Source organism: Podarcis muralis, chromosome 1, assembly GCF_964188315.1.
Source record: "Podarcis muralis chromosome 1, rPodMur119.hap1.1, whole genome shotgun sequence".
In the NCBI taxonomy this organism is placed as follows: Eukaryota; Metazoa; Chordata; class Lepidosauria; order Squamata; family Lacertidae; genus Podarcis; species Podarcis muralis.
The window spans coordinates 85,978,314-86,000,312 of NC_135655.1; the positions used below are offsets into that span (position 1 = coordinate 85,978,314).

The 21,999-nt window shown below is 47.3% G+C and overlaps 1 protein-coding gene across 10 annotated transcripts in view; it reads left to right on the forward strand.

The window, feature by feature from the left end:
• The window catches only part of TNS1 (tensin 1), a 318,113-nt gene that overhangs the window by 13,558 nt on the left and 282,556 nt on the right, over positions 1-21,999 (forward strand). The window lies entirely within an intron of this gene.

The following is a 21,999-nucleotide window of genomic DNA, read 5'->3' on the forward strand; positions in this document are numbered from 1 at the left end:
TCAGTGGGCACTAGCAACAAAGTGAAGCAGGAATAGGAAAATTAATTCAGCTCCTAGCAGTGGTGTAGTGTGGGGGGTGCAGGGGGGGCCCGGCCGCACCGGGCGCAACATCTGGGGTTAGGGCAAATCCACAGGTTAGGGGGCGCAAATCCACGGGTTAGGGGGTGCAAATCCACGGGTTAGGGGGCGCAAATTACTTGCCTTGCCCCGGGTGCTGACAACCCACGCTACGCCACTGGCTCCTAGGCCCCACTCCTAATTGTCACAGGTTCCTCAATTTTAAAACACTCTAGTCCGAGGCGGGACGTGGGTGGCACTGTGGGTAAAAGCCTCAGCGCCTAGGGCTTGCTGATCGAAAGGTCGGCGGTTCGAATCCCCGCGGCGGGGTGCGCTCCTGCTGCTCGGTCCCAGCGCCTGCCAACCTAGCAGTTCGAAAGCACCCCCGGGTGCAAGTAGATAAATAGGGACCGCTTACTAGCGGGAAGGTAAACGGTGTTTCCGTGTGCGGCTCTGGCTTGCCAGAGCAGCAATGTCACGCTGGCCACGTGACCTGGAAGTGTCTCCGGACAGCGCTGGCCCCCGGCCTCTTGAGTGAGATGGGCGCACAACCCTGGAGTCTGTCAAGACTGGCCCGTACGGGCAGGGGTACCTTTACCTTTACCTAGTCCGAGGCCAGTGCAGCACCACCTCAGTTACCCAAGAGAAGCAATCACTCAGAATTAGGATTAGGTCTCTACCTCTAGCCCTGTGAACCCAGATTCCACCCAGTTCCTCAAACCACTCCTAAATACTACAGAACACGGTAGTTCAGGAGCAGCAGTGTTTGCAAGCTGAAAGAGTGTGGTCAGAAGAACCCCCATACAAAGCAATCAAGTTTCTGCTGGAATTTTGTTCTACTTTTCTATCCTCCAATTCTGGCACCTGGCCTAAAGAATGAAATTGCAGCTGGGCCTGTAAAATCATGGATGATTGTCCAGGCTGCTTTTTTCCTATATCACCAGTCCAAGAAGACTAGCGTACCACCTTTTAAAATCTCATACCCCTTTTTTAAAAATAAAATAAAAATAAACCTGATCCCACCTGTGTCATCTTGACATCTGGAATAAGGTGTTGCACCAGATCATGCATGGAGCCAAAGTGAGAGTTATCTCTTCTCAGATGCATCCTGCTGCAGGACTATGAGTGTAGGTGAGCTTACTGTGAAGGCTCTGGATTCTGTTTTGGCTTAAGCAGCTCTACTGGGGAAACAAATCATAAAGTGAGATCCATTATCTTTGCAAATGACTCATAGGTCACACCTAACCTGTGTTTTCCAAGGGCTTCATTCCCAAAATCTGGGCCAGATTTGTTATTGAAAAAAAGAGCCGGATTCCAATTAGGCACTAAGAGAAAGGGAAGGTTTTCAAAAGCACACAAAATGGATCCACTCCAGCAGTTTCTGTTGTGTCATCTTTGGCTGGATTTTCAGTCAGGCTGGACAAACTTGAAGGTGGGTGTCTAGTCCCTTTCTGAAAACCAGGATTACTTTGGGATGGGGAAGGCTAGTTTGGGTGAAAATGAGCCTCTCAGGGCCACATGCAAACCTATGTTATGTTGAATACATGATCCACTGTAGAAGTGCACTCATCAATGAGCAATGTTTTAATTTAGTATCAAACTCAAGGAAGACCAGTTCTGCCAATTTGCAGCAGAAGCTAGTTGTGCGCAGTGCTTATTGCCTCATCATAAATGCCAGTGTTGTGTAGTAGCGGGATTTGGCTGACTTTGGCAGTGCCTGCCAAGTCCAGCCCTTACCTGCCTCACACCTGATGTATGGCAGGAGTGCATGGCTTGCCTGAAACGGCCTCTCAGGCCACATGGAGAGGACTGGAGGGACAGATTTTGCCCACGGGCTGGAGGTTCTACATCCCTGGGTTACAGCACAGTACTTGGGCTGGGGAGACCCAGATTCAAATCCCCAACCAGCCATGAAACTCATTGGGTGACCTTGGGCAAGGCACTGGCCCAGTTCACACATAATACTAAGCCAAACCCTGGTTTAACATGAAGAAACAGACATGCATATTCCTGGAGAGAAGATCACAGCCACTGTGCTTCTCCCCCTGTCCTGCTTTTGCTGCAGCACTACACAGTGGGGCTAAGACATGGTTTGACTTAGCCTTACATGTGAATCAGGTCACCAACTTTGACTGTAAGCGTATGACTTTTGTTCTAGCCTCTTGTTCCTGTAAAAAAACCAAAGTGGCTCCTGCAAGCCTAATGTCTGCCCACCCCAGGTATATGTGAAGCCCTTCAAACATGCTAACCAAGCAATCCTATATATATCTACTCAGAATTAAATCTCATAGTGTTCAGTGGGGCTTATTTCCAGGTACGTAAGTGGATACAGTATTGGATTGCAGCCTGAAGTGCAAAGTGTTACTACTACAAGTTGCAACTAATTTATATTGTTGCGAACAACTTAGAGGTTTTGTTTTTGTTTTACAATAAAACAGTATATATATTTTTTACTAAACAAACTACCGGTAATTAGAAACCTCTGGTATTAAAACCTACTATTCCCTTTCTGGTATCCATGGGGCATGGATCATGGAGCAAAAGTGACTTGCAGTGACTTTTCTAGTTAAATTCATTTGCGTTTGGGATGAAAAAGCTGGTTATGGTGGGTTGAAAATTACTGCATTAATAGAGTATATAATTTGTGCAAGAGTTTTAACATGTGTAATGATGGCATCTTGGTTGGGATACACCCGAGATAGAAATGAAGAAATTGACCTGGAGCAGCCTACATAGATAGCACAGGAGTAGCCTCTATACATTGTTGGGCTGCAACTCCCACCAGCCCCAGCCAGCATGGCCAATGGAGAGAGATGATGGGAAAATTAGACCAACAACATCTGAAGGGCACCACCTTGTATACCCTTGGAGTAGTAGATGCGCGCGCACACACATATAACCTTTGTTTCCACACGTTGCTGAACAGCAAAATGCTCGTGCTAAAACATATGTTACATTCACACCCTCGGGACATTGCCAGGATCAATTCAAAGTGATATGCCCCTGGGATTTAGTCTAGCATTGTTGGAATTTAATCACAGAGGAGTCTTTCGAGGGAAAGGCCCTCAAGCTCAGCAGCCAATTTGTTGTTCAGAAACTGCAGTTAGAATTGCTGCCTTGTTTCCTGCCGGAGCTATTGAATAGCACTAAAACTAGAAGTTACTTCGCCTGTTGGATTTCTGGCTGTTAACACACAGGAGTCTTGACCAAGAAAAAGGATGGCATCTGGAGTTGGGGACTGCTCTCCTTTCCCTTCTTCTGCTTGCAGAGTGAATGAATCCCTCCGTCATTTTATTCCATTTGGCCTTTTCCACTAAATTCTCAGCTCCAGCCTGTCTCCGATCCACCTTGGTCTCCCTATGGGCCAACATGGCCCCCTTCCACATTGCCCTTGCTGTGTCCCATGTTTCCAAGTGACTCATCGTGTCATTGAAAAGGCCCTTGTAATCACAATTAGGTAGCTGGCTGTCGTTTCCCTCCCTTATCTCCAAGCATTGCTCTCTTGGGGGCTTACAGACAATCCCCTGCTGATGGGCCCTCTGCAAAACTCCTTTATGTGCCGCCCGGGAGCTCTAGCTCTCCCCACTCCCAGGGCTGTGCCTTCCTTGGGTTTTGTTCCCAGTCCCTCTTTGATGTCTCCCTCGCAGCTGGACCCCATCCAAGAGCGAGACAAACAAGGCCCCTTGCCTGCCTATCGCACTTGGAAGGGAGAAGCACAGAGGAGCCTTTGGCTCGAATGGAGGGCGGCTGCCTGAATCGAAGGCCTGTTTGGGGAGGCGGGCATTTTCTTCCTTTCCCAGGCCCTAGAGGTGACCCTGTCCGGTTCCCACTGCTAAACTCTGCCTACCTCGGCCCCGTTATTTGCAGGTGACTCCCTCCCTCATTCGCCCTTCCCATGCCAGTGCAATTCTCCTAGGGTACTAGGATCGCAAGATTAAAATGTCCCATCTTTTAGGAATGTTTTGATGCCTGGAATAAGGAACACCCACTGTATGGCATCTAATGAAGTTGTTACACGTAGGGAGAGAAAGAGTAGGCAACTGGACTTAGGCTTGGCACAATAATTGCCCACCACCCTCCAGCTGACAGAGGCTGTATGCTTTTAATAGCGGTGGGACAGGAAGACATTCAACAGGTGTAGCATTTCCCTGTCACTTCATCTAAAGGCTAGGGAAAGTTGCTTGTTGAATGTCTGCCTGTCCAGCAGCTGTCAAAGTCTCTGGAGGAAAAAAAAAGGGGGGGGGAATGGCTATATTGCAAGCTGGGCACTTTTCAGCTAACTCTACTATGATGAATTACAGTAGGATACAGCCATGAAAAACATCTGGTAAGAAGGGATCTGAATAGTTTGTACGTGTGTGTGTGTGTGTGTGCGCGCGCTTGTGTTCAAGTATTGTTTACTCAAAGCAGACCCACTGAAATGAATGAAGATAACTAAATTAGGTCTATTCATTTCAGTAGGTCTCCTCGTGTCATCAGTAGCCTGACCTTGAGGTATTTGGGTGTGTTTTAACAAACAAGTCCCTGGCTCTGTGAACATCCCAGGTAGGGGCCACCTTGCCCTTTGTTTATTGTGCTACTTTTCTATCATCCACTATGAAGAGCCCGGGCCCAAGCTGGGAGTGGATTCAGTGAGAGGATTAGATTAACTCAGGCATTTTTGGCCCAAAGCATTTAGCCAAAGGGGGTGTGTGTTCCCCTTCCCCATGGAAGCAATACGGTGGTGCCTCGGGTTACAGATGCTTCAGGTTACAGACGCTTCAGGTTACAGACTCCACTAACCCAGAAATATTACCTTGGGTTAAGAACTTTGCTTCAGGATGAGAACAGAAATTGCACTGCAGCAGTGCGGAGCAGTGGGAGGCTCCATTAGCTAAAGTGGTGCTTCAGGTTAAGAACAGTTTCAGGTTAAGAACGGACCTCCAGAACGAATTAAGTTCTTAACCCGAGGTACCACTGTACTTTGAAAAATCTTGTTGCACAGCACAACCCTAGGCATGTCAGCTCAGAGATAAGTCTATGGAGCTTACTCCCAGGGAACAGGATTGCAGCCTTAAATGCCAATCCCTGCCTCCATGTATCCCTGCTGCCACCACCACTGTGCCCCCTGAAGCAGGTCATGCCACCTTACTACCTAGCAGAGCTGGCCATGATATCATCAGGCCTTCAGAGGTGGGATGGCTAAGATGTGGCTCACCTGATGTTGCTGGATACTATCATCCCAGACCGTTGGCTGTGCAGGATGGGGCCGATGGGAGTGGTAGTCCAACCATAAAAGGAGGTTCCCCACCCCTGATTTAGATGTAAACGTCAAGTCTCCAAGGTGGGGTGTGTACTTGTAACCCCTAACTCCATGCTGAGAGTTCCAGCATACTGTACCTTGAAAGGAATGAAACGTGGGCAGGGCTCTCTCAGCTGAGGCAGGACACTGGTGGGTTCTCACTAAAATGGAGGTTTTAGCTGTGGAAAGCCTTGTCACTTTGTAGAAAAAGGCCTGCTGTTCCCTGTCATTAGCACCTTGGCTCCGATAAAGCCAATGCTTCTCCCTTCCCCAAACTTGGCTGTCTGGTAGGTCTCCAAGAGAGAGATAAAAGTCCACATGATGCTTCTGGGAAAGCCTTTTCGGTCCTTCCTGCCAACATTCCCTGGCTTTACAGTCCGCATCACAGTTCTGACACCCCTTGAGGTGGTGTACGTGTGTAGGTGTAAGCATTTTAGCTGAAAACACTTTCTACAACATGCTGCCCATTTACTGTTTAAAAAATGCAGCTGGAAAAAAATTAGCACGGTCAATAAACAGGGTTTCTTCTTGTCAGAAGGTCAGTGGAGTTAAGAAACATGCTACTGCCAGACTGGGTTACAGAGCAATGAGAAAACTCACCCTCTGTCCTGTCTTCTATAGTGGACACCAACTGACACCAGACAATCAGTATGACTGGGCCATGAGCGATATCCAAGTACATTTTGTGCACACAGGTCATGTGGGATCATATGCACATCTCATAGTAACAAATAAGAGAAAGCACAAGTCTTGGTGGTCCTGCATGTCTGTCCTTGACCTCTGACCTCTTCACAGTTGCAATCACCTTGTGGACCTCCAATCTCTCTGCCTGCCCTGGCTCTTTGGGCTGATATGCTCTGATGTAACAGTGGAACTGGACAGACGGAGTTGTCACAATCTCTGCCTGCCATTGACTTCAGCCACTTCCATGTCACAGAAGGGCTAGAGAAGCCCAGTGCTAAGAAACTGAGTGTCCTGAAGACTTGAAACACCTTAAATTCAACCATATAAGGATTGTCAAATTTTAAGCCACTTATATGTGGTCTTGGATGCAGCCTAAAGCTCTGGCTAGACCTAAAGTTCTGTAGCTTCAAAAAGTCAGTTATGAACTACCTTGGTGTCTGGTAATCAGGACCAGGTAGCAGCAAATGTGTTGGACCTTGGTTCACCTGGACAGCCTGCACCTCCTGCCTCTTCTCCTTGGTAGAGAGATTTGATGAAGACAGTATCCTGACCTATGGTAGATGGATTTTTTGTTTGTTACCACTAAGAGCAACACTGTGTGACTGTTTGCAATAATCTATGTGCCTTCTCCTGTACAGCAGTGGAGGCTGCTGTATTTGGGCAAGTGGGAATTACCCCATCAGCTTCAGCCTGCTCTCAGCCACCACCCCCCAACTGCTATCTTCTTACCTGCAACCAGTCTAGCGGGTAGTCCTGGTTATCTTTTTATTTTTTATTTTTATAAATTTAAAACAACAACAAATCAATGCAGCATTTCACAATTAACAGTCAATTAACACTGGGATTTCCCTTACCCCTCTGTGGTTTCCCTGAATTTTCAAATGTTGCTGCATATTATAGTTATTCTATTCCTTATCTCCACCACAGTTTTCTCAGGTACAATTTTACCGCTGTTCTTGTTCAAAGCCTACTTGTGTTTTAACATGTTTACAATAGTTTTAAAAGTAATCTATGAATGTTTCCCACTCTTCCTTAAAGTCTGTCTATTGAATATCTATCAATATTCTATCAATTTCAGCCGCCAGTCCTCTTTAGTAGGTGTCCCCACATCTCGCCATTTTTGTGCATATAGTATTCTTGCCTCAGTTGTTGCATATAAAAATAAATTCATCTGGTTGTTGTTGTTGTTGTTGTTGTTGTTGTTTTGTAGTCCTGGTTATCAGCTTCCTCATCCTCCTTAGTCTTGGTGTAGCCCTTATAAAATCCAGCAGGGAGGAGGATGGGGGACAGTGCTAGACATAGGTGGAATCTAGGTAAAGGTAAAGGGACCCCTGACCATTAGGTCCAGTCGTGGCCGACTCTGGGGTTGTGGCGCTCATCTTGCTTTATTGGCCAAGGGAGCCGGCGTACAGCTTCCGGGTCATGTGGCCAGCATGACTAAGCCGCTTCTGGCGAACCAGAGCAGCACATGGAAACGCCGTTTACCCTCCCGCCGGAGCGGTACCTATTTATCTACTTGCACTTTGACGTGCTTTTGAACTGCTAGGTTGGCAGGAGCAGGGATCGAGCAACGGGAGCTCACCCCGTCGCGGGGATTCGAACCGCCGACCTTCTGATCGGCAAGTCCTAGGCTCTGTGGTTTAACCCACAGCGCCACCTGCGTCCCTAGGTGGAATCTACAGACATATAAAAAACGCTGTGAAAATGCTTTTTAAAAAAACGTTTTGAAAAACACATTGAATTTGGCATAGCTCACTGTCACCCTCTTGTGTCACATTTGTATATTGCACTTTACAACACATTTAAAACGTTTTATTTGCAGCTGTATAAAGTAAAGGTAAAGGGACCCCTGACCATTAGGTCCAGTCGTGGCCGACTCTGGGGTTGTGAGCTGAGTCCTGTGTTGGCTCTGCCTGTCATTGGCTTTGGCTCCAGCTGTCACTGACTCTGGCACCACCTACTGTTGGCCTCCCTGCCTCCTGCCCCACCAGACCCAGTGGCCATGAGTTGCCACTGTGAACATTAAAAAAGAAAAAGGTTCAGCAAAGGACCTGGCAAAAGAGATGGGGTTGCTTCTTTGACAGAACTTTTGTACACTGAGGTCCAGCACTGAGGGCCTTCTGGCAGTTCCCTCAATGCGAGAAGCGAAGTTACAGGGAACCAGGCAGGGGGCCTTCTCAGTAGTGGCGCCCACCCTGTAGAATGCCCTCCCAGCAGATGTCAAAGGAAAAAACAACTACAGTACCAGACTTTTAGAAGACATCTGAAGGCAGCCCTGTTCAGGGAAGTTTTTAATATCTGAAGGACTATTGTATTTTAATATTTTGTTGGAGGCCGCCCAGAGTGGCTAGGGAAACCCAGCCAGATGGGCAGGGTATAAATAATAAGTTGTTGTTGTTGTTGTTACTACATTATTATTATTATTATTATTATTATTATTATTATTCTCTTTTGAGTGTGTGTGTGTTTAATATGACAGTAGTGTTAATCAGATATAAGTTCTTATTCTTTTTCCTTATTTCACTGAAATGAAAGAACTTGACTCAGAGGTGGAGGGTTGAGATAGAGAAAGAGCCTACCTATGAGCATGCACAGTTAGGGAGGGCTACTGTTGCCCTCTAGTGGTTGCTTAGATAGTAGAGAAGTTTGAGATGAGTGTGTGCCCTTGCATCAATTCAAAATGCATCTTTAGTTACCTGCAAGGTGTGATGTACTCATTCCAAGAGCCAAGGCCAATCTGGTTGAGGGATGGGTATAGGATACAAAGGAGCATAAGGCCCCTGTAACCTTAAGAGCTGAACAGAAGTTGGGGTTGCTTTTCTCATCCCTACACGGCATGATGCTCCTGCTCAAATCCCTTCTTGTACCTGAATATTAGAGAAACAATCAAGAGTCCTTTGCATCTGGTCACCAGGCACAGCCCATCCTTGAATCTGTCCAGATGTGTATAACTCCCCAGGTAAAGAGTCAATGGCCTGAAAAAACAACAACATTAAATTTTGAATTTAATTAAAAAACAAAACATAAAACAGGACCACACATATTGAGGAGTTGTGCTGCTGATCATCAGTCACATCACACACAAAAAGTCTCCCGGTGCTCACAATATTCACATGACCACATTCTACTCAGGAAGGAAGCCTTCTGCCTTCTTAGGTAGAAAATAATGCACTTCTAAAAGACTAGAGAATGCAGAGTCCCTGTAAAAGATGCTTATCATTGAAAGGAAGCGTGCAGACCATGAGCCGTGCATGCACACGTGAGAGAAATAATTACTTTTTGTACAATAAAAGTGATTGTGCAAGAAGGCCCTTAATGTAAAAAGAGTTTTTTAAAAAAATAAAAATAAAATAAAAAGGAAATGTCGACTCTGGCGCCAGTCATTCACACAGCTGCCTGTGAATAAGATCTACTGGAAATGAATGGGACTTGCACACAGCTAATGATGTACAGGATTGCTGTCCTGGAACTATACTCTGTACTATATAGACTGACCACTCATGGGGTGGGGGGAGAAGAAATTTGTCATAAGTAAAAAGGACAAAAGATGTTTGCAGATGTGCTACCACTGAGCTACAACCCTTCCCTAAAGGAGGACCACCTTAGCACTATACTTTGTGAGGAGATGCTTTCTTGCTGCAAGAGTATACAGTAGTGAAAGCCCTGCTCAGGGGAGCTACTGCCCTGGCTGGTCATCCACCAGTGATGCAGCTTCTGTCCTCAACCCTCCACTGCAAAACGAAGAGGCCTCTTAGTCCAGAATCAACTAATGCATGTGGTGATGTTGGCTTTATGAATTCAGGCCTGAGAATTCTCGGCATTCTTTGAATACTCCTGTTATCCCTCTCCTTTCCTAGCTGCAGAGCTCAGTTTCTTTGCTTGTGTGTCTCGTGGTGACACTGGATTTCCCCCAGCCTGAAATTCAATTTTGAGGACGCTGGGTTTTTGTTGTTGTTGTTGTTATTACAGGAATCGGCCTCCAGTGACCAAATCAGACCCTGGTATCTGTTTTGCCATCCTTTGACTAAATTTGAAATCTGCGTTGTCTAGCTCTCTCTCTCTTTCCCCCGCCCCCCACCGGATCCCTGCACCACTGCCACTTCCCCAGGCCTCCCTTATGATTAAGCCTTTGCTCTCTTAGACCATTGTGCGAGTTAATTACTTAAATAACAAAATTGCTGGGCTCCCAGTCAAAAAAAGACTTTGGAATCATTGCCAACAGCTTGTCTGAAGCCTCATCTGCAAAACGGTTTCTGCTGTGTCAGGACTGGGATCCCAAATGACAGTGATGATATTGTAAAGTGAATGATTGGGACACGCTGCTCTCTTAGGCATCCATGTTATCCAACTACCCCTAGGAAGATGCAGTAGAAAATCAGGATTTTTTTTGGGGGGGAGGAGCAATGGAAATGGGGCAAAAAACACAAAAAACCCCCGCAACCCTCTACCTGTATGGATAGAATGTGTAGCAGCCAGTCCCAGCTTTCTCGGTAATATTCTTCTATGATGCAGGAAATTGTGTTGTGCATGTTTTTGCAAAGACCTATTTGTCCCATTCATATTTCTACATTTTTGGAAGTATATGATTTTAAAAGCACATCAAAAGCACACTGGCCCAGTTTGGCTCCTCCGTTCAGGAGTCTCAGGCTTGCAACGTCTGCTCCCCCCCCCCCCCACTTCCTTCAGTTTAAAAGTGGAAGTGTCTAATGTTCCCTGTTACATCTGAACTTGAGGAAACTCTGGTTAGTTTAAACTCTGGTTATCAAATATGTTAGGTTCATAAACTAAGGACTGATGCAGACTTGTCTGAAGATAGTTTAAACCAGGGATTGGGATCCTGTGGTCCTCCAGATGTTGTTGAGACTTCAACTCCCATCAAGCTAAAGCCAGCGTAGCTAATGGTCAAAGATGATGGAAGAGCACAGGACCCCCACCCTTAGTTTAAATTAACCATAGTTTCTCCGAGTTCAGATGTCACAGGGAACTATGTTTAGTTTAAAAGCATAATCTTCCAGTTTACTCCTTGTGCCCATGCCAGAGAAGGAGGCAGAGGGTGTGGTGTGCAAGCTTGAGGACTGTGTAGGGTGATGCACATAATGCTAAACCATAGTTTAGTGTTTACATCCAAAAAGGTCCAGTGTGTAAGTTGTCCTTACTTATGGAAGACTTTGGCTACAATCCTGTACACTTTTACCTGGAAGTACCATTAAACTCAATTCTGATTAGACATGCATAGGATTGCCTTATAAATCCTTTTCATCCTTACAAGGGAATAAGTCTCATTGAATCAAGTGGGACTTACTTTTGAGCTAACTTGTGAAGGATTGCCCTGCCCAACTGAGCTGGATGAATGAGGACTTTGGCAGCACATGTCTGTGTTGTGTATCAGCATGTATGGGTTATATGCAGGCTCTGCCATAGCTAATATTCTGTCAATAATCTACCAGTGAGAATTTGAGAGGCAACATGAAAGACATCATCATCACCACCACCACCACCATGTGATCTGTTCTGGAATGAAACGAGGTATTTTTTCTAGCTGTTTGCAGGGTGCATGCTTTATCTGCCCTTGGGCATGCAGAAAACAAACAATCTGGAATTAATCATGCTACCAAGGTGCAGACCAGGAAAAGCTACCCGGTGATTTCAGAGGCAGAAGCAATTTGTAAAGCAGGCTCCAATGCTGAGAAACTGGTGAATACTTTATCTGACATGTATTCAGAGGTGCAGAAGAAACATGATGGTGACATTAGCATGTGTTAGCATGCTAATATTACATATAATATAACACATTAGCATGTGTTAGTTAGCTCACTGGTGGAGGAAGAAGAGTGCAGGGGGAGCGCACTGCCCCCAGCAGAGTGCCATCGCGGCTGCCCCCCATCCGCACTGGGCACCTCACCCCGAAGGCGGCACGCCTCGCCCCCAGGACACGTGCCAGCCCTGCCCCCGTCTGCTCTCCGCCCCCCAGTGCCAGAGCATGAAGCTCCGCCACTGAGTTAGCTAACAGCATGCAATTAATTTTACTGCATTATAATAAGTGTTTCATATATTTATGTCCTGCCATTCGGTACAACTCTTTTCAGGGCAGCTAATGGTCACACACACAAATGCAATAAAAGCAACAACAACTTAACACAAGTAAAAGAACTGTAGAATAAAAGAGCAGAAATGTTTGCAGCATACAACCAATGCCATCAGAGTTTAAAAGGCCTGGTAGGGGAGAAATATTTGCCTGGTGCTGAAAAGACATATGTAGTTGAGAGCCAGTGTGGTGTAGTGGTTAAGAGCGGTAGTCTGCTAATCTGGGGAACCGGGTTCGCGTCTCCGCTCCTCCACTTGCAGCTGCTGGGTGACCTTGGGCCAGTCACACTTCCTTGAAGTCTCTCAGCCTCACTCACCTCACAGAGTGTTTGTTGTGGGGGAGGAAGGGAAAGGAGAATGTTAGCCGCTTTGAGACTCCTTAAAGGGAGTGAAAGGCGGGATATCAAATCCAAACTCTTCTTCTTCTTCTTCTTCTTCTTCTTCTTCTTCTTCTTCTTCTTCTTCTTCTAGTTGCAGCAACAAGGACAACCTTCTCTCCCAGTCACCATCTCTAATGGCAGGGGCACTTGGGGGTGGGCCTCTAAGGATTCCCTCAGTGTAGACCAATGTGTGCCCATGTGTGCATTTGTGTGAGTGCCACTGAGTGCCATTGGACATCATGCAATGCATTTTTTTCCAGAGACTAAGCTAGAAACATAAAACACTCTTTTCTAGCAGGTCAGATTATTTGTCTTTCCAGCTTAGTATTGTCAACCATGGTTAGCAGTAGCTCCCCTTAGGGCAGTGAGAAGGAACCACTGATTTGCAAACCGGATATGGTCTGTGAAAATGGTCCATGCATGGCAACTTGGCTCATGAACATGGTAGGCTGTCTTCAAGCTGCATGGCTACTTCTAATTTGGCCCTGTGTCTCTTTGCCAGGGTCAGGGTCAGCACCTGGCATCCTTTAGTAGCTGCCAGGGCCACAAAAGGGACCCACCACTGGTGCCTGCTCTGAGACCCCTTATTAAAAACCCTAAACACCCAACCTGGCACACCAGGTAGCCCCAGCCAGGTGAATACAGGCACAACTCAAATTCCCCAGACTGTCTCTGTCATAGTGTAGTGTAGCTCCAGGACACTGCAAGAAATTAAAATGGTGTTTGGGCCAAGCTGCTTGGCAATATTAGAGAGGCAGCTGACTGATTCTGGTAAGCCTGCCACAGCCTACCAACAGAGGGCTCGCCAAAGGGCACATTGCCCAGGGCCCTCTGAAATCTGGCACTGGCCAGAGCACAGCGAGGTGGCTGCCTCAAGCAGTTGAGTCTGGGGTCTTGTGAAAGGGCAGCAAATTGATAGCAATTTAATTTCACTCTTGTTTTATTTGCTGAGGCACTTGTGGGATTTATGGTCACCTGTGTCAGAAGAATGCAGCCAACCTTAATGGCCTTGAGTAGGGGAGAGGGGTGCCATTAGCTGTTCCTCCTCAGGCAGCAGAACATATTGGACTGGTCCTGCAGCTGGCCTTGTTCTCTTCCATCCCTGATACGCTTCTCTTACCAGTGGAGGCTGCTTCGATCTCAATGAGCCATCAGTCTCAACCTGCCCTCAGCCAGATCCCCCCGTCTGCTTTTTTCCTCACAGCCAGTCCAGTAAGCAGTCCTGCCTGTCAGCTTCCTCTCCCTTAGTCTCCGTGCTGCCCTTATATAACTCAGTAGAGAAGACAAAGGAGACAAAACTAGAATCAGTTTGCTCTGCCTGTCATTGGCTCTGTTGCCCCCTACTGTCAGGCTCCCTGTCTTCCACCCTACCAGTCCCAATGGGCACTGGGCACTGCAGACTTGCTTCCTTCTCTCCTCATCAGAAACAGGACACATCTTTAAATAAGATGATTTAATGGCCTGTCAGCTGTGTTAAGCCCCCTTATTGGTGGGTGCAGGGGAGATCTCGGCCTATGGTTGCCCTCATGCGTATGCACAGGAGATGGGGGAAAGCTTAAAGGAGCTGCTCCCCTCCTCCCCATTCCCAGTTGAAGGCAGAGGACGGCTGTGCGTCCTTGGTCAGAGCGCAAAATTAAATTAGTTGGGCCTGAGCTCTCTGGAGACAATAAAGCAAATGGGCCAGTGCTGGAAGAAGAGGGGGAGGGGTTCTTGAGCAAGGGCTGTGTGAGGCCTTGCTGGCAATTCCCTGATTAAAGTGCCTGGCAGAGTAATTAGCCAAGTGTTCCTGAGGCGAGGCCAGGCCTAGGCCACAACTCTGTCAAGAGCAATGTCAGCTTCTGCGTTCCTAGTTCCAATGCACCAGGCTGCAGCAGATGGGAGAGGAACAGGACCTCCTCCTAACCCGCTTGGTTTAATAGTTCTGGAAAGGCATTGGCGCAATAAATAGTCAGGGAGAACTGGCACCAAGAGGCAAGCTTGTCACCTGTGTATGTTGTTGCATTGAAATGAATGCAGAAAGTGAAGTTGTCCATTGCCTGGCGTTGAGGTCAAGCTGGACTGCCATCTGGCATGTTTCAAACCAGGCTGCCTGTAGTTTCTCTTCCTCCCTCCCTCTTGTTTGGTTCCCAGGCAGATTTTATTCACCATTCATTCACTCTGCGAGGGGTTTGGCAACTTAACATCTGTGAGGAGAGTGATGGTGATGAGGTCTTTGGTAGCAGGGCCATTCAGAAGATGCAGGGATGGGCTAGCATCCGGATTCGTGGCAGCCTCAACATAATCTGGGCCCTCTGGACACTATTGGCCATCATAAGGATACCCTGCTCTGAATGACAAGAGGCATTTGAGAGCATTGTGGCTCCACTTCAGCTTCTTAGGCTGCTGCATGTTGGAAGTTCACCACATTTCTAAGCTGAAGTGTTCTAGGCAGCAGCCAATGACCAGTTTCTTTACTGGAAACATCTTGAATGTTTCTAGTTGGTGCCACTAGAGCTTTGACTTGAGCAGCTGTTCAAGATACATCCCTTGGAAGAGGAGCAAATGCTGCATCCAACATCAAGGATAGCCTAGGACTCAGGCATTGTGGTAGTTGCAAGGTGTATTGTGCAACTGGACTTCAGGTGGCTATGGAATAGCAAATAACACGTTGCCCCAAAGGAGGAAATGAATCACATAAAAAGAAACAGAAAGAAGACAAAAGAGGACATAGTTCTGCATAAATCTGCAGCTGCTAATTTATACATATAAATGCCATTTTGCAAATCATTTATATAATATGAATTGAAATACAATGCATCTCACTACAGCAGGGAGGACTATGACCAGGTGATCTAGCAGATGGTAGTGAGAAGAAACTATTACAGACAGGAAAACCTGAGTATATCCTGACCCGGCCTCAGTTATCTATGCTCTAATAACCTCTGGGTTAGACTACTGCAATGCATTATATACAGAGCTGCATCTGAAGATTGTTCAGAAACCAGTGTTAGTTCAGAACATGGTTGCAAGACTCAGAGCGACATATTATGCCAATGCTGCACCACCTACACTTATCCATTGTGCTCTGTAGTATGGGTAGGGAAAATGCACATTGTAATGAGGCAGGATGTGGCTATAGCTTTACTACATGTTAAAGAGGGAAGGGAGGAACTGGATATTGAGTTGCTATTTTGGGGAACAGGCCTATGCTGCTTCCTATAAGATGCAATTCCACCCGGATAAAAAACCTGAGTAGGTCAGTGCCTGCTACTGCAGGCAGAGGTCATGGATGTCTGTAGACAGAAGCTTAGTATTCTGCACACTTTGGCTTGGAGGGAAAGATCCAGGTCAGACCCAGTAGCAGTGCAGCGCCAAAGCTCCTCTCTGTGCCAGTAGGTGGCCTGCGGGTTTTTGTGCTGTGCTTGCATTCCCTGGCAATGTAATCAGTAGAGCTGATCGCAACAGCTCAGCTTAACACTTAGCACTGAATTGCTTAAGGGATGTGAGCAGTGTGTGAGTCTTATACGGGCCATACAAATGAATTAGCCAAACGCGGACCCCTGTCTTTGTTCATCTGCAAGAAATGGCCTCTTGACAAGAGAGAATTAGACTTGAGGCTGGCCTAGCCCAGGAGCTCCTTTATGAGAGCTGCCCTATCCTTTGTTGTTATGCTGTGCTGAATACATCTGGTGGAACACAGTGGCTAAGAGGCTGAACAGTGAACTGGTAAATTATTAAGGCTATCAGTGGATTATTAAGGCTATCAATAGTTACTAGCCATGATGGTCATGTCAGAAGCAGTATGCATCTGAATACTAGTTGCTGGGGAGCACAAGTGGGGAGACTGCTGTTGTGCTTCAGTCCTGGTGCTTCAGTCCTTCCCATAGGCGTCTAGTTGGCCACTGTGAGGAGAGGACACTAGACTAGATGTAAATCCCCTAGTCTGCTCCTCATCTCTATGTTGAACCTGCCCAAAGTGGCCAATATTCCTTCAGCCCACTCACCCAGCATCCTCAAGGTGGGAGATGGCAATAATATTGCTATCTTGCAAAGCTGTTGTAAGGCGATGACTGAGATAATGCACACAACATAGATTGAACTCTCTAAAGTGCTACACAAATGCTAAGCATCTGAAAGTGCAAAAATGCAATGGGCAGTTGCAAGCCTACTTTTAAGCAGGAGGGGGGGGGTAACCTGCTGCCCTTAGCCTAAATGCATTCTGATTGGCCAGTGTCATGAACTGGCAGGACGGCAGGGAGGAGGAAGATGAACCTGGTGAGGATTATAGCCATGACTGGGGCACACCAGGGCAGGCTGAGGATGGAGAAGGAAAGGTTGGTGTAGAAAGTACTCATGGGGTGATGGAGGATGGTGAGGGATGGAGGTCAGTGTACAGGAACCAGAGCAGCAGGACCCATCACCAGAGCCAGAGGGCTCCTGTCTTCCCAAACATGGCAGGCTCTGAGGTGTAAGGAGCAGCGGGAGGTATGCTATAGGAGGCTGAGGCAGGCAAGGGCCCACAGCCCAGCTCATTAGCTGCCCAGGTGGGGCTCACTAGCTCTGATGATTCCTCAGCTGGAGTAGACTCAGAACAGGTGAGAGTCACAGGGAAGCAGAGCTGAGCTGCTGTGTCTGCTTAGCTTCCAACGTTGGTTGGACCACGGCTTGGATGGTCCAGGGAGCTCTTTGGGTCTATGCTTGTGTGGGACTGACCTCCAGGTGCCCTGACCCCCAGATTGGCTGCAAAAGTAGGAACCTGGCCTGACTGGACTTTGGAGTTGTTAGCCTGCTGGAATGTGTGCTAGCCACTGCTGTGGGATTGTGCATTCCAGTGGGACTTGCTGCCAGGTACTCCATGGTTCAGGACAGGCAGGGAAATACTTAGGGGTTGGGTAGGTTGGCTCCTGGCAAAGGCGCAGGCCCAGAGGAGTGCAAAAATTGTGCCTCTACACCCTGGCCCAGAGCAGCTAGGAAAATAGTTCCAGGCAAGAAATGCACCCCATTCTCTGCTAGGTTGCTGGGACGCAATCCTTCCCATTCATAACTGAATGCTTTTACCCCTGCTCTTCCTCCAAATTGGCAAGAGCAGCCTTTGTATAGGGCAGGTGGGAGCCCAACATCTGGAAGACCACAGGTTCTACCGCTTTAAGGGGCCATGAGACTCTCAGTAGTTTTTGCTGCAACAGAGTAACACAACTACTCTTTTGGAAATGATTCCTATTTTAAAACAACTCATTGCAGGGACTAAGTGACATCACAATTGAACCAGCCAATCCTAATCTTTCTTAACTGAGGTTGCCAGGATCAAGTAATTTTCAAACTTAGACTGCAATCCTATCATCACTTACCTGGGAATAAGCCCATTTGAACTCAATAGGGGTTAATTCTGAGTAGCCCTTATAGGATTGTGCTGTTAATTTCTTAGAGACAGATCTTACTTTTCACATTTAGGTAGGTATCACAAAATGACCTAAGGCAATGGAGTACATAACTGTCAGCAGAGTAGGTCTGCCAGGGCTCACATATGGGGAAAGCTATGAACTATTTAGTGAGAAGAAACAGTCCAGTAATTAGACTATTGTTTTCTTTGGCCAAGAAGAAACAGTAAACCAAGCAGGCCTTTGTACAACAAGGGACGTGACCAGACAGGAAATGGGCAATTTGCATGAGACAAGCTAGGCCAGGGGGAAAAAAAGACTACTGGGGAATGCAGATTTATATACAAACTCAGATGCAGCTTTTGGTGGTCATCCAACATGGAGATTCCTGAGACAAGAGAAAAACAGGAACAAAATTCCAGAATGTCATCTAATCTATGCCCACATTACCAGTACACTTGGGCTAAAACAAAAATACAAGGCCATGGTGAATAAAACTAGTAGTCCGTTCAACCAAGTTTGTTTGTTTTGAACCTAATAAACAGGTTCCTTGCTTGCAGGTTTCCCATAGGCATGTGGTTGGCCATTGTGAGAACAGGATGCTGAACTAGATGGGGCACTGGTGTAACCCAGTAGACTCTTCTTAGACAAGTTGGCATTAACACTTGTTGACTCTCCTCTGGAACAGTCTAGTTAGCAAAGCTTGGTGGGTCCTATCTTTACCTGTTGTCCCATCCATTCTTCTGTGACTGGTAGGAGATTGGTGCTTCCAAGAACTGTACATTGGTGAATTCCTCACAGTTCTCTTTCCCTACTAACCAGCAGAGTCTGTCAGTCCTGTGTTTTGCTGCAAGGTTAACTTGCAGCTGCGAACCAACAGTTCAACTTGCACTGCTGTTAATAGGCATTAGGTTCTGGTGAGGTTTATAAGCCAGTATTGCAGCATGCTGCCTGGGACCCAGAGATCATTACAGTGATATTATTATTATTATTATTATTGTTGTTGTTGTTGTTGTTGTTGTTGTTAAATTTACGGTATATACTGCCCTATACCTGGAGGCCTCAGGGTGGTTCACAGAATAAAATCAAAGTATAAAACCACAAAATACATAATCAAAATAAAAGCAACAACCCAGTAATCCTCCCCCAAAACCCCACATTTTAAAAGGACATAGAATGTCAATTAAATAAACCAAAGGCCTGGTTAAAAAGGAATGTTTTTGCCTGGCGCCTAAAGGTGTACAATGAAGGCACCAGGCGAACTTCCCTGGGGAGAGCATTCCACAGACAGGGAGCCACTGCAGAGAAGGCCCATTCTTGTGTTGCCACCCTCCAGACCTCTTATGAAGGAGGCACATGAAGAAGGACCTCAGAAGAAGGATCTCAGGGTCCAGGTAGATTCATATGGAAAGAGGCGGTCCTTGAGGTATTGCAGCCCTGGTAAAGCATCTGCTTTGCGTGTACAGCATCCCAGGTTTGATACCTGGCATTTTTGAATAGGTTGGGAAAGACTCCTGCATAAAACTTTAGAGGGCCATTGCCAGACAGTTCAGATGGACCAATTGTTTGAAACCATATAAAGAAGCTTCCTATGTTTCATCAACCAACATTTTAATGGCACCCAACACTAGTTTAATTTTAAAGGATGACTGGGTAACTCTTAAAAGTAACTTGACTTTTGGGAATCCTGCTGACAGAAATTTAGTCTTGACAGGTTATACGGCTTCCAACTGGAGGGCTGTTTGGAATGTGGGTTTGGAGTTGGGACTTGGCCTACATTTAACTAAGGTTGTTGTTGTTGTTGTTGTTGTTGTTGTTGTTGTTGTTGTTGTTGTTGTTGTTGTTTTACTTCTGTGTCTTTGGTCAAATCCATGCCATATTTTCCTTTGTTGGCAGTGAAGACTTAAATTAGTATCTACTGAAGGAACCTTGTCACGGGCTATCACTGACCTTGTCCATCATGGTGCAAAATAGCTCTTTTTTTCCTGGAACGGTACATCCTAACTGATGCATGTCCTATTCCTGCTGAGGTGCCCTGGTTTTTGTGCCAAACACCATCACAGCAAGTATTTGATGACATCAGGTCCTCTTAATTGAGTCTGTGCCCTGTGATGCTGCCAGGGCAGGACTTTGGGGCAGAAGTCCAGGGCCTCACTTGGCAGAAAGAGCAGGAGGGGCTCTCAAATGCAACAGGACTGACTTGCCACATTTTGATGTAAGTGAAGTAATACACAGTACTGTCAAAAAGGGGACCCATGTATGATCACTGAATCCAATCACAGTCTCTCATCACTTACCTGCACTACCGAGTCCGTGCCTTTCTTCTGTAGCCTTGTCTCTCTTTTCCCCAACTCTTCCCCCTCACCATCTATTTCTTGTCTGCATGGCTTTTCTGCTGCCCAGATGTGTCTCAGAACCAACCGAGATTAGCAGGGACCTCCTTTTTGGGATACTTCCAAACTGGGAGAAGTGAGCCAGTTGGATTCAGATAAGCTTCCAGCCAGCAGCAAATCAACATGTGCCCAAAAGCCAGCATTGTTTCTCATCCTTGGTTAGAGCGTGAGTGCATGAGGAATGCTGGGCTGAAAGCTTATACAGCCCGTTTGGTGGTTCATTGAAAATTCAGATACATTATTGGTTCAGAATGAGGCGGCGTGGTTCTTGAAAAAAGAACTGGATGTAGCCAATAGAGAGCAGGCTGCATCTGTGCCTGCATTAGCAACAAGTTGCTTGAAATCTCCTTGTGATGGCCAGTGTTTAACCTGCAACATCCTTGTGTAGTTTGAGGCTTTAAGCCATTTTCAGATATCCAATGTGGATTTGACTTGTGCTGTCCAGTGTGTGCTGCTGACTCTCAACTTGCCCTGCCCATCTGGGTGGGACCCAGGAGAAGGAAGGAACAATGTTGGGTGTAGAGTCCCTGCATTCCTGTTCTGCTATACCCTTCTATAGCACTGTTGTCACAGAGCATGCTTTGTGTTGATGCAGCCTGATTTGATGTACTCTGGTTGTATGTGTGCATTTGCACACTGCCTTGAGCCTGCTGCCTTGGCGTAAGTGTGCAGCTTTAGGAAGGCAGCCACTCTTATTGGCCCTCTCCTTCTAATTTCTCAAATGAGATGTCCCGCACTTTACTTCATTTTTTAAAAAGCCTTACAGCGTTGACTTTGTAGAGTTCCACCTGCTCCTGCGTCCTTGCCTCTTCAAGCACACGCCTACAACTCTGATGGCCCTCAAAGCCAGGACTCGACGGGTTGAACTGACAAGCCGTTCCCCCTCCCTTTCCCAGCGCCCCTCAACCACGCTCCTCAGATATCAAGGCTAAGCGCGTGCATCTATGTGTATGCACAGAACCCACTTACTTCTAATTGATACAGGATCACGAGTGCCATTTACGCAGCTCTTCAGAGTGATGTGTTGCTAACTGGTTAATTAAGCATGGCAAACCTAGAGACTGGATTGTGGCAACGAACTGGGGAGGTCAGGAGAAGGAAATCACGTACCCATCGAAGAGGGGCACATTACTAAGGGGGCGGGACGTGTCGATCAGCCATCGATGGAGATGGTTTGATGCGCGCGGGGGGGGGGAGGGAGAGAGAAGAGAGGGAAGACGCTGCGCTTTAATCATCCACGAGCAGAACATTTGGGGATGGGAGCGAGACCCAGGGCTGGTGTTCCCCTCCCTTAAAAAACCCTCTGTCGTTGAGGCTCCCACGGCGAAGGGGAAGGCGTCGATTATCGATTGGGAGCAAGAGGTGAAGGCTGAGCGACTCGCAGGATCGATTAGGGTTAACGCCGCGGGGAGGGGGAGGGACCGCTGGCCAGCCCTCGACGCAGGCCAGGGCAGCGCTGTCCTTCGCCGTCCGCTTGGGCGTGAGGGCAGGTTCGGGTCGCGGCTGCGGCACGTGCGTCTCCGCCCTCCCCCCGTCGCCACCCCCCAGCAGCGCGCGGCCCGAACTCGGAGCGCTCCCCGGCGGCTTGGAGGGAGCTGGTCGAGGAAGCGCCGCGTCGCCCTGCGCCCCTACGCGCACTGCGGGGCTGGAGAGTCCGCGCTACCGTTTGCCGCTGCCGGAGAGGCGCGCGAGCTGGCGGGCGCGGGGGGGGCGGGAGGTGAGAAGGAGGAGGGAGAGGAGGAGGAGGAGGGGGGCGGTGTCGC